Genomic DNA, 12,812 nt, shown 5'->3' with positions numbered 1-12,812 from the left:
GTGTCCATCACTTCCAAAAGTTTCTATGTGCTCCCCTCCAGGCCATTCCTACTCCCCCTACCCCACAGGCAACTACAGTTTTGACTTCTATCACCATAGATTAGCTTGTTCTTCCTAACTTTGAGCTTTATATAAATAGAATTATGCAGTCTTTGGTCTTTTATTTATGGCTTTTCTGCTCAACATATTTATGAAAATCATTTATAATGTTTCTCTTTCATATGAATAGCTTGCTATTCCTTACTGTTGACTGGTATACCATCGATGGTTATACCACAATTTATTTAACCAAATGCCTGTAGATGAACACTTGGGTTGTTGGCAGCTTTGAGCTATTATAAATGAAGCTACTATAAACATTTTACACAAACCACTTTGCGGACATATACCTTCATTTGTCTTGGATGAAGACCTACCAAGAAGAGGAATTGCTGGATCATAAGGTAGGTGCATGTTTAATTTTATAATGAAACACTAAACAGTTTTCCAAAGTGTTCATACCATTTTGTAATCCCACTGGCAATGTATGAGAGTCTCAGTTGCATCACATTCTCACCAACATTCGATGTTGTCAGTCTTTTAATTTGATATATGCTGCTGAGTGTTAAGTAGCATCTTACTTTGGTTTTAAATTGCATTTCCCTTTTCATGTGCTTAGTGGCCATTCTGTATTTTTCTTTTGTGAGGTATCCATATGAATCTTTTGCCCATAATTTTTATTTAGGCTGTTTGTCTTTTCATTACTGATTTGTAGACATAAACATATATTTATTATATGTTGTATGTTATATGTTATATAGTATATAGACACATCTATTTAAAATATAATTCCTTTGTCAAATAAATGAATTGATGATATTTTCCTCGCAGGTTATGTCAATTTTCATTGAAGTACATAAGTTTTCAATTTTGATGATGTCCAATTCATCATTTTTCTTCTAATGGATAATGCTTTTTTTATACTTTCTTAGAAATCTTTGCCTACTCGAAGTTACAAACCTTTTTGTGGTTGTTTATTTCTAGAAACTTTATAGGTTTAGCCTTTATGTTTAGATCTACAAACCATATCAAATTAATTTTTGTGCAAAATACAATGTAAGGACCAAGATCTACTTTTTCTTATATATTTTTCTAGTTAATCTAGCTCATTTGTTGGACAGATTGGTGTTTCTCCCCATTGAATTACTTTGGTGCCTCTATCAAAAATCAATTAACTATATATGTGAGGATCTATTTATGGACTATTCTGTTCCACTGATCTATTTTACTACACTATATGCCAATACTCTACCATCATGATTACTGTAGCTTTATAGTAATTCTTAAAATCAGGCAGTTAGAGTTCTCCAATTTTGTTCTTTTCTGTAACTGTTTTGGCTATTAGATATCCTTGGCATTTTTATACACATTTTTGAGTCAACTTGTTACTTTATATTAAAAAATCTATAATTTTGGTTAAGATTATACATTGATTTGGGAAGACTAGACACCTTTACAATATTGAGACCTCCAATTCATGAACATGTAGTATCTCCTTTATTATTTGCTCCTTAAGTTCTCTTAATAATATTTATAATTATTTTAGTGTAGATGCTTTGCATGTTTTTGTTACATTTATTATATTGGTGCTGATTTTAAGAGTATTTTTAAGTTTCACTTTCTAACTGTTGAGCCAAACCATGTAAAAAAAAAAATGGCAAGACAAGTGATGAAAGTAACATCACCAATAATGGGACAAACTGACATTAGGTGCTTCTGGTGATATTCTGAATAGGACACACCATCAGTTATATTTTATACATGACAAAAAGCCACAATCTGAATTAAGTTATGATGATTTGCCAAACAAATTCAAACTGAACATTCTATAAAACAGCAAGCCCTTATCCTTAAAGAATGTCAATGACAGAAAAGACAAGAAAAGCTGAGGAAGTCACTCACTCATCCATTTAAAGGGGACTAAAGAGACATGACAACAAACTGCAATGTATGATATTGGTTTAAATCCTGAATTGTTAAAAACAAATTAGCTAAGGGGCGCCTGGGTGGCGCAGTCGGTTAAGCGTCCGACTTCAGCCAGGTCACGATCTCGCGGTCCGTGAGTTCGAGCCCCGCGTCAGGCTCTGGGCTGATGGCTCGGAGCCTGGAGCCTGTTTCCGATTCTGTGTCTCCCTCTCTCTCTGCCCCTCCCCTGTTCATGCTCTGTCTCTCTCTGTCCCAAAAATAAATAAAAAACGTTGAAAAAAAAAAAATTAAAAAAAAAACAAAAAAAAAAAAAACAAATTAGCTAAAAAGCAATACAGGGACAATTGTCAAAATTTGAAGGATATACTAAATGACAGTATTGTATCAATGTAAAATTTCCTGATAATTTGATAATTAAGCTGTAGTTACATAAAGGAATTTTCTCATTATTAGTAGAAAAAAATATTGAAATATTTAAGGATGAAAGGTTCATGATCTGTGCAAGTAATTTTCTTTTCTTTTTTTAAGTTTATTTTTTTATTTTGAAAGAGAGCACGAGTCGAGAGGGGCAGAGAGAGATAGGAACAGAGAGAATCCAAAGCAGGATCCACATTGACAGCACAGAGCCCAATGTGGGGCTCAAACTCACAAACCATGAGATCATGACCTGAGCCGAAACCAAGAATCAGACATTTAACTGACTGAGCCACCCAGGTGACTCTGTGCAAGCAATTTTCAAGTGGCTCAGCAAAATAAGTAAACAGACATAAAAGAGCAATGTGTATATGTCATACAGAAAATGTAGAAAGAGATAAAAAAAACAGCTGAATCTGTATATTACAGTAATATGAGAGTTCACTGTAATATTTTTGCAACTCTTGTGTAGGGCTGATTATTTTTGAAAACAAAAATTTTAATTAAAGTGATCATAGCAGAATCAGACATATGGACCTTTACCTATAATTTTATTTATTTTTTATTTTTTTCATGTTTATTTATTTTTGAGAGAGAGAAAGAGCGTGAAGCGGGGAGGGGCAGACACAGAACCCAAAGCAGCTCCAGGCCCTAAGCTGCCTGCACAGAGCCCTACGCAGGGCTTGAGCCCACAAGCCATGAGATCATAACCTGAGCCGAAATCGGATGCTTAACCAACAGAGCCACCCAGGCACCCCTCAAAATTTTAAAAGGATAATGTTGATCTGGGTACCATTTGAAAGAGAGTAACACATCTTGCTTTCCAGTTGCCAAAGCTTTTGCCATGTTCAGCTCATTACACTTTGTTTGGACGCAGGACACTGTTTCCTTGGAACAAAGAGCTGAGAAAGAATGCAGGCTAAGGAACAAGAAGAAATTGCTCCTAAACCAAAACTAGATGCTGCTTTTTCCTGTGACAACCTTTTCATTAAGGCTAAATTGAAAGTAGTGCTGATTTGAGAGCCTGTGTGTATTTTTTCCATCATAGTTCATTAAGAGGGGGAGACATTTCAGCCAAAAATATGATCACCCACCAAAATGCAACTTCCATTACCACATATAAATTCTTCAATTTATTTATTTAGGTGTTTCTTTATTCCATGAACTTTTATTTAGGAAATATAAAGCGAATGAGATTCCACAGATGGACAGGAACACAGAGCAGTGTGGAGGGTGTAATTCCCCATATCCCCATTTATTTTGCCCACACTCTTCTGGTAATGTTTCATCACGGGCAATGACCTCAACAACCAACAGCATTTTTTTAAAAAGGCTGTTAGTAGAATCTGGGAGGAAAGAAGGGCTTTTTATCATTATTGTTATTTATAGCTATTTTTTGTGGTTGTCTTCCCTTTTTGGATTGTAGCACTGCAAAAGCTAAATTTGTTTACAAACCCAATATTCCCATTCAAAGATGATTTCTTTCATGTTTGTGTATCTGGAAAAATACAAACAATATGAGAATCCCAGTAGTATTACTTTCGCTTAATTTTCCTCTGTGTAACAATGTCTTACGCCTTAATTTTGATTTTTTGATAATTACATCTTTCTCTTTAAATTTGGAAATACCAATTTCCACTCAAACTCATGAGAACCAATAAGTGTAGTGTGTACTGCCAAGTCTGAATGATTTAATTATTTTTAAATTGTTTTTTATTAGAATGTTAATAACTTTCTGCTTTAATGCTATCTGTCCCAACTTCTCTGGGGTTGTTCCTCCCACTTAATAGATATCCTTTAGACAACAAATCGTAGACACAAAGGAAAGCTAATTTTATCACAGGATTACAAATAGACCAACACAAATGACTAAGGCCTGACAGAGAAGCTGGAAAAAAGATGGTTGGTCACACACCCTGTGCACACCCATGCTGTAACAGATTCCAAGATAAAGATCCTTTTTAGGACTTCTGAGAGTCAGAGGTATTTTATAAAGGACTGTTGGCATTCAACAACGAGCTCAGTCTCTTCGCTTTTAGTCCATTCTGCTCTCATGACTCACTGTGGTTCATAAAGTGGCTGATGTTAAGTCCTTTACTAAGAACCTTCAACATGGTATTTATAGAAAGATTCATTTGTAGTCTAACTTCAAAGAGGTCAGCAGGTGCAATATACGCTTTGGAGGAATTCTGACTCATTTCTCCAGATTGCAAGATACTGTCTTTGTCTACACGGTAAGCATTTTAGGCATCACAAGAATGAGTAGCTACACTTTTAAACTCACTACTTTCAAAAACCTACAAAACGTTCATGAAAAGTCTGTACTATAGAATGGTATACATTTTGAAAACCTGATACACAGTGCCAGATATAGGTTGTATTTAGAGTGTTTATATGTCCAGTTTGTCTGGACAGTTCTGGATTTTTCCTATTTTCTTGGTATAATTATCAATAACCTCCCCTTTTACTTTAAAAAGAATCCTACTTTGGATGATAGATTATATGGTCACCTTAGCTATATTTAGGTATTTATATCCATATATTTTCTTCCAATCAATTGGTTTCCATTAATTTCACATCTTGGTTCTAAATAAGATTATTTCTAACTTTCCACGAAATCCTAGGGGGGAGGAAGGGTGGACTGAACTTACACCTCATTGTGACTTGAACTTTTGCTCTCAAAACACACAGGTTTCTGGAATGCCATTACTAGAATTGGTTGCAATGTAGCTGAAAGACAGATGTGCACAGAGCCCAAGCTGCCCAGACTGCTGACATTTTCAGGGCAACCACACCTAAAATGAGTTTCAGCATTTCAAAATAGGTCTAAGAATAAATTATAGGTCTAAGAATAAATTATACAGGATTTGACTGAGGCCATATTCTCCAAGATAAAAATCTCTGGGATTTCACATGTAAAATGTTTACGAAACACTGCTGATTTCCTCCTTTACCTACTGACATCAAAATTTGGTTCACATTTTTTATTCAGTCACACATGCAGCTCTAAATTTCTTTTTGCGCACAACACTCAGTGAGCACATCGACTTAATATGCATTTTTAACCCAATTCTTTTTCACACATTTTTTTCCTGTTCATATTATTTTATTTGTTAACACTTACATTACACTTACTAGGTACTGGGAGCTGTTTTAAGTGCTTTTACATATAGAAAACATTTAGTCCTTGCAAAACCTAGAAGATAGGTTCTAGTATTACCATAGTCCCCATTCACTGATGATGCATCTGAGGACATGGTAGTTAGGTAACTTGCAGATCGCACAATAAATATGTTCAATATTTAGACCCAGGTGCCCTGACTCTAGAGTCCATGACCTTAGCTACCATGCTATGCTCCCTCTGTATCATCCTTTTCCAACAAGCAAGAGATGACTTCCACTTTATTGAAGCAGTAACTGACAGATCAAATGGTTAAGAGAGTTTGCCTCATGTTTATATTAATTCATATATTTAAAGAGATTATTTATTGAGTAGCTACTTTTTGCAAGGCACTGAATTAGGCGGTGGGGAAAGGGGTGAAGTCGTTTCTAAAACACCAGCGGCAGGCATCTAACTGCATTTAAGAAAAGAAAATCCGAAGCTTCCAGATTTAAAACATTTGCATGCCTGAAATCAAGAAACGATTGACACTTTTCTGTCAAGAAGGGACGTGAGTCTACAGATGTGTACACTGTGTGTGTCAGGGCCAACACACGGACAGGAGGCATGCTCAGTGGTGTTCTGGAGTTGAGTCCATAGGCTCTGAAGGAAGACAACGTGTACTTCAAGTGCGGCTATGTTATATGCTACTTGAGTCGTTTTGGGAAGTTTATTGGCTTCATCTTTCCAATCTGTAAAATGGGAACACCTACTTCATAGGAAGTTATGAGGATTAGAAAAAAAAATGAGATTTTAGAAGAGTACTAGCACATTGCATGTGCTCAATAAATGATGGCTAATATTATTTAAAATGCTCAAACCACACTTTATTATTTAATCCAGATCAATTATAAAATAAGATATAAGTTGCCACAGATAATTCAACAAGCCCAGTCTTAACTCACTTGCAAGATACCACTATGCACGGATGTAAATAGACTAAAATCAACAAAAAGAACACCAACCCAGGATCTTATTTTCTCTTAAGTTATGCTTAAATTAGTTGTAGTGATGGGGAAGGGGTGATTTATTTCAATTCTGGAACAGAGGGACTAGTAGCAAGGAGGTCCTGCCTGATTATATTATAATGTCGTTACTTAAAACATTTTTTATTTCTCTTTTTTTTAGTCTATGTTTCTTGGATTCTTTAACATAAGTTAGCACATAGGACTTCTGCTGGAATGAAAATGACATGCCTGGAATTTCTTTTGTTTGGCTCTTCCAGGTAAACCAACATGCAGCTAAAGTAGTTAAGAGGTAAAAGTTTCATCTTCATTCTTTATATTTTAATTTTTAAATTCTATAACCTCAGATATTCTAACCAAAATCTCTAAGCCCTCTCTTCTGGAAAAGAAATGTTTTTAAATGTTACTAGCAATTTATCAAATGCCGTATGAGAAATATTTATGAAAATATGCTTGCCTATTCTTTTACACTTGAGATTAGTTTTCTGAGGCTGAGCTGTAGCTCAACCAAATATTTATCTTTATTTTCTATGATTGAAGACAAATCAAGAATGACATTATGAAACTTACAGTCAAGATTTAGAAAACATAATCAGTATCCATTACATTTTCAAAAAAAATTAGATTAATAACAAAAAGTACTAACAGAACTTTTTATATGAAGTATTCTCTGGAAGGAAATTCATTGCTGAAGTTATTGGCATCCTCGAAGGAGAGAATAATTAAAACAAAATGTTGTGCAAGTCACACTATACTCACATTGCTGTGAATACACTTAAAATAATGAATGTTGGTGGGTATGAAATTTCAGCAGGGCTCACTACTGCTTCTGCTCACTCTAGAAACATGAACTGCAAAGAAACAAGTCCTGCCATTTTAGAGTGAGAACCCAATAGAAGCCAGCTAACAGGACAGTTGAGGTTGTGCATCATTAGTGGCATTTTTGTGTAGTCCTTCATTCAGGGAGCAAATTCAGAGAGGAGCAATCTGGGAATCCATAAATCCTACTGAGCCTTGGTTAAGTGACATTCATTATAAAGAACACCTGGAGGGAAGACCCGAGAATTGAGTCACAGCTAGAAAGATCAGATTACCTGAGCTCTGCATGTCTCGGTTAAGTAAGGCTGCCTAGGAAGAGAATGATCTTTCTCTGCAGTCATTTCGGTAGTGTTATATTGGAGAAAGTTACAGGTTTGTCTAATACTATGTGGAGTTTCTTTCGCTTGCATATTTCCCACATATTATTGTGTATTTTGAACATTTGATGTCATTTATAGTTTACAAGTACATTTTGTATCTGTTACATGGTATTTCAGCTGAACGTTTATTACGAGTTTTACTACCTTTCATGTCTATCACTTCGAATCTAAGCAAAACTATAAATATTTAAATATGTATATATATGTGTGTGTGTGTGTATATATATATATATATATATGTATGTATGTATATATTCAGATGCAAACTACCAAATAAAAACTCTTTCCACTAAACAAGATTTTTATTATAGTTTAGAGAGATAATACAAAATACTGAAAATAACTTCAAATCCAACTTATTCCAAAAAGAAAGGAGAATATGCTCACAGAATCCTGCTAAGTAGCCAATAATTACTACGAGTTTCTGAATCTGAGGCTTGGAAAACTGTCAGCAAGTTACTGAAATGAAAATGTGAATGTGAAGAGCAGTTTTTGGAAAAGTGACCCTGGTGTGGGGTAAGGCGTCCAGTATGCACAATCAGCTACTTGGGAGACTTCCATAGCTCCCCAGGTTTGGCAATACTGAGCACTAGTTTCTTTAAATAAGAAAATAAATGGCCTCAATGGTTTCTACATGTGTTTTTCAATAAGGATTGCAGGTTAAATTCAGTGATGGAACAGTAAGATTCTATTTTTATTGGGTCAAAATTTTTTGAAAGAACTCCCAGCTTTACATGGTAAGTGTGCACAAGAGGTACAAAAGGTTTTTTTTTTTTTTTTAATGTTTATTTTTGAGAGAGAGAGGGAAGGAGAGAATGAGCAGGGGAGGGGCAGAGAGAGAAGGAGACAGAATCCAAAGCAGGCTCCAGGCTCCAAGTTATCAGCACAAATCCCGACACGGGGCTCAAACTCACAAACCACGAGATTATGACCTGAGCTGAAGTCCGACGCTCAACCAACTGAGCCATCCAGGTGCCCCAAGGTACCAAAGATTTTTAAGATACACATGCTGTTTTACGCAACAAGTATACCTCTAGGAATGAGCATTAAGGAAAAAAAATAGCACAAGTGTGCAGGAGAGACAGACTCTTTGTATGTGTTTACAATTGTGAAAAGTTGATAATAAAGTATCGTTGGTAATATTTTATTCCCTTTAGTGTAATACTGTGTGAATATTAAAATAATTTATGTACTGTCCATATGTTAAATGTTATATATTCATTAATTTCTCAGTGAGGAAAACAGGCTACAGCTTGGTATACACAGTGCTATCCTGTGTGTGTGCATGTGTGTGTGTGCACGCGTGCACGTGTGCGCTCACGTGCACATATGTGTGTGTAGAAAATACACTTATTCTTTAGGTTCAAGATTATTAGGTTTTTTTTTTTTCTATTTGTTCTCTGTATTTTCTAATTTTTTGACAAGGGAGTTAAATCACTGTAAGAGAGAGTGGAGATATGAAGTCCTTGTTGAGGTGGTGAAATCCTGTATCAGGATGTGACTGATGAAGTGTCTGCTGATACCAAACAGGCCTTGCGATCTCAACTTACGACTCTGGGTTTGGGGAAAAGAATGAAATGTGTTGGGAAGCCAAAGTAAGTCTGAGGCTGTTCTTGGTATTTACAGAAAGACTACAGAAAAAGACATCAGAATAATGGCAAGGATTTGCAAGTATTTTATTATAAGTATTCAACTAAGGAAATTCAGGGAGGGCTGGGATTGCTTCAAATGTGCATATATTATTGTAAGAACATGTAGACATATTCTTTCCTTCATTGATGTGAAGATGCCCCATCAGAATCTGCTCCGTAGGCATTAAACATCGATCTAGACTGTCCTGACCCTTTACCCCTCTCCTTCTAGACCAACTGAAGAAGGGTGATTAGTTATGTCTTTTCAGGAAGAGAAACAGGTCAAGTATTAGAATAAATTGCTTCATGATGCAGAAACCATATGGCAGCCAAGTTACTAAGTTAATTATTAAACAATGCGGGTTTTCAATTTTTACAATTCTCATACCAAGCAAAATGACTGGCACAGAATGTTGAATGAAGGAGACTTCTATAAAACGTGCCACCTAGCATTTTCATTGGCAAACAGTGTATCCCCGGGTTCTTTCAAATTTATTTTTTTCTCTCCCTCCATTGCCTCTTTTTTACATAAGAGCCTTAACAAATCTCTTCAAGTTCAACACTGAGTGAAAGAGACAGACATAGAAACAAATTATTACAAGATAATTTCATAAGTGTTCTAACAGAGATAAGAAAAAAGTGTTAGAATATGTGGACAAGGTTGCCTGAGGGATTTAGAGAAAACCATGCACAGGAGAGGGTGGTGGCCTCTGGGCGGAAGGAGCTCAGAAGCACAAGATAATTGGGTGTGTAGCAGAAACTGAGACTGACATTTGGAACCAGGATGAAGAAAACTGGAGGTATTTTAAATAAGCCAGAGACTCCCCACCCCAGAAAGTTTATGATTGCCCTTTTATTTTCTATTAAAAAAATTTTTAATGTTTATTTATTGTTGTGAGAGAGTCAGAGACAGAGACTTGGCACAAGTGGGAGGTGGGGAAGGCAGAGAGAGAGGGAGACACATAACCCGAAGCAGGCTCCAGGCTCTGAGCTGTGAGCACAGAGCTGGACGCAGGGTTAGAACCCAGGAAGCACGAGATCATGACCTGAGCTGAAGTTGGAGGCTTAACTGACTGAGTCACCCAGGCGCCCCTAGGATTTCCCTTTTAAATACCAGTGGTGGATCTTGTCAAATTGCATAATTTTCCCAGGAAACAAAACTCTTTTGTGGGAAGAAGAGGGTGAGAGCACAACGGAGCTCCTGCAATTGAATCACGATACCGTAAGAATTTTCTTCCACACTTAGATAAGGACTAGACAAATAGTAGCTGAGGAACTAAATGTCCTGATTAACTAAAATGTCCCCCAAATCTACCTTGACTATATAATTTACAGTCTCAAACAGGGACATTTTGAAAAGGAAAAAAGGATGCCATTAATAATTATGCAAAGATTTTGGCATACACTGGCTATCCTCATTCTACTGAAATTGAGCATCCTACCACATAGAGATCCATTCTGAATGACATAGTTCTGTTTAAAATACAAAATACCTAGGATAAAGCTTGCTTCATTCACCTTCTGGTTCAAATTAATTGAAGCAGATTCACACCTCAGGTAATCGATAAAAGACTATAATTAAGAACTACAATTAGGACATCTAATTACAAAATCAGGTGAGGTTTGAACAGTGTATCATTTGGAGGCAATAAAGTTTGCAAGCACAGACAAATTTAGATTTTAAACTCATCTCCACTTTCCTCTGTGATCATCAGTACTTTACTTAACTTCTCTGAATGTCAACTTAACCTGTAAAAAGTGATAATATCTACTCCCAAAGCTATCATGAAAATCAGATAATGTAATGTATATAAAGAGCCAGTCACAAGATTGGAACTCAATTAACATTAGTCCTTTGGGAGAAGAGTAATAACGTGGAGGGCTATGGTCTATAAACTGCAACCACAAAACTTAAAACCGGGAGAGCATATCCATGTGTATACAGGACCTAAATGAATATACAGTTCAAGAGTATCTGATTAACACTATTAAAGAAAATGGATGGTGTAATAAGAATTTGGTAGTAAAACTGGAAGAAATTTTTCACTAATTTAGCTAAGAGAAGTAATGGGAACCTGATGAAAAATTATTCATACAACATATGATGTCACGTAGCTCTAACACTTATTTTATTGAATTGATGTAATCTTAGTATATTAAAAAACCCAAGGATTGTGATTTCAATATGTGATCTTTTCTAACACAGATGGATTTTTATTTTTTTCTTTTAAATTTTTTTAATGTTTATTTATTTTTGAGAGACAGAAACAGAGTGTGAGCGAAGGAGGGGCAGAGAGAGAAAGAGAGAAAGACACAGAATCCGAAGAGGCTCAGGCTCTGAGCTGTCAGCACAGAGCCCGATGCGGGGCTCGAACTCACAAGCCATGAGAACATGACCTGAGCCGAAGTCAGACGCTTAGCTGCCTGAGCCACCCAGGTGCCCCTATTTTTTAAAATAAAAATACCTTAGTTTATCCTCATTCTTTTTAAAGTTTATTTATTTATTTTAGAGAGAGAGAGAGAGAGAGAGAGAGAGAGCACGAGCAGGGGAGGGGCATAGAGAATGGGAGAGAGAGAATAATCTCAAGCTGGCTTCACACTGTCAGCATGGAGCCCAATGCAGGGCTCAAGCTCACAAACCACTAGGTCATGACCTGAGCCAAAACCAAGAGTCGATGCTTAACCGACTGAGTCACTCATGCTGTTTGTCCTAGATCTTATTCTTTACTTGATCTTTGAGAAATTGATTATGAAACCACCACGAATTTTATACTTTTTGTCATCACTCTAATCATCCTGGGTCATTAGTACAGACTTCACTGAATATAATTAAGAAGGGTGTTTTGAACACAGAAGTCAAACGTCAGTATCAGAAGCAACAACCATTCTAAGTTACCTCCAACCCAGGCAGTTATTACATGTTTCTCAAAACCAATTAATTATTTCAAACATGAAAGAATCCATGTCTTAGGAAAACAAAATCGGACAAACAGAAACACTCCCAAATGGAGCTGTCTGGGTGGCTCAGTCAGTTAAGTGTCTGGCTCTTGGTTTCGGCTCAGGTCATGATCTCACAGTTCATGAGTTCAAGCCCTTTGAAGGGTTCTCCACTGGCAGAGTGTAGCCTACTTGGGATTCTCTCTCTCTCTCTCTCTCTCTCTCTCTCTCTCTCTGTCCTTCCCCCACTCACACTCTCTTTCACTCTTTTTCTCTCAAAATAAATAAACATTAAAAAAAGGATTCATTATTTCAAAAAAGAAAAGAAAACACTCCCAATGATTGTCAAGAAAGAAATAAAGACGAAACAGAACAGAAAGAAAAAAACCCAAATAAAAGCAGCAACAGTGAGAGTCCACCTGCTGTCACAATGGCGTCTGACTGGCCACCCAGAGAAAAAAGCAGGTAAGCAAGAGCAGCAGTGTGGCTGTAGCAGCCTCGCCAGACCCCGCATGGCACAGTCTAGTTTAGATGAGTTTGC

At 36.4% G+C, this 12,812-nt stretch overlaps 1 protein-coding gene and 1 long non-coding RNA gene across 7 annotated transcripts in view; one reads left to right on the top strand and one right to left on the bottom strand.

Annotated features, from left to right (window-relative positions):
* The window catches only part of KCNH7 (potassium voltage-gated channel subfamily H member 7), a 478,227-nt gene that overhangs the window by 455,690 nt on the left and 9,725 nt on the right, over positions 1 to 12,812 (bottom strand). The window lies entirely within an intron of this gene.
* LOC128778632 (uncharacterized) lies at positions 237 to 9,415 on the top strand. The gene is made up of 3 exons (XR_008424312.1): positions 237 to 443; positions 6,668 to 6,796; positions 9,129 to 9,415. It is a non-coding gene; the product is annotated as an uncharacterized LOC128778632 (long non-coding RNA).

The sequence above is a fragment of the Panthera pardus genome, unplaced genomic scaffold (assembly GCF_024362965.1).
Source record: "Panthera pardus isolate Hobbes unplaced genomic scaffold, ASM2436296v1 HiC_scaffold_10, whole genome shotgun sequence".
In the NCBI taxonomy this organism is placed as follows: domain Eukaryota; kingdom Metazoa; phylum Chordata; class Mammalia; order Carnivora; family Felidae; genus Panthera; species Panthera pardus.
The sequence above is the reverse complement of the archived record's forward strand: the minus strand, read 5'-3'. Positions and strand labels throughout refer to the sequence as shown.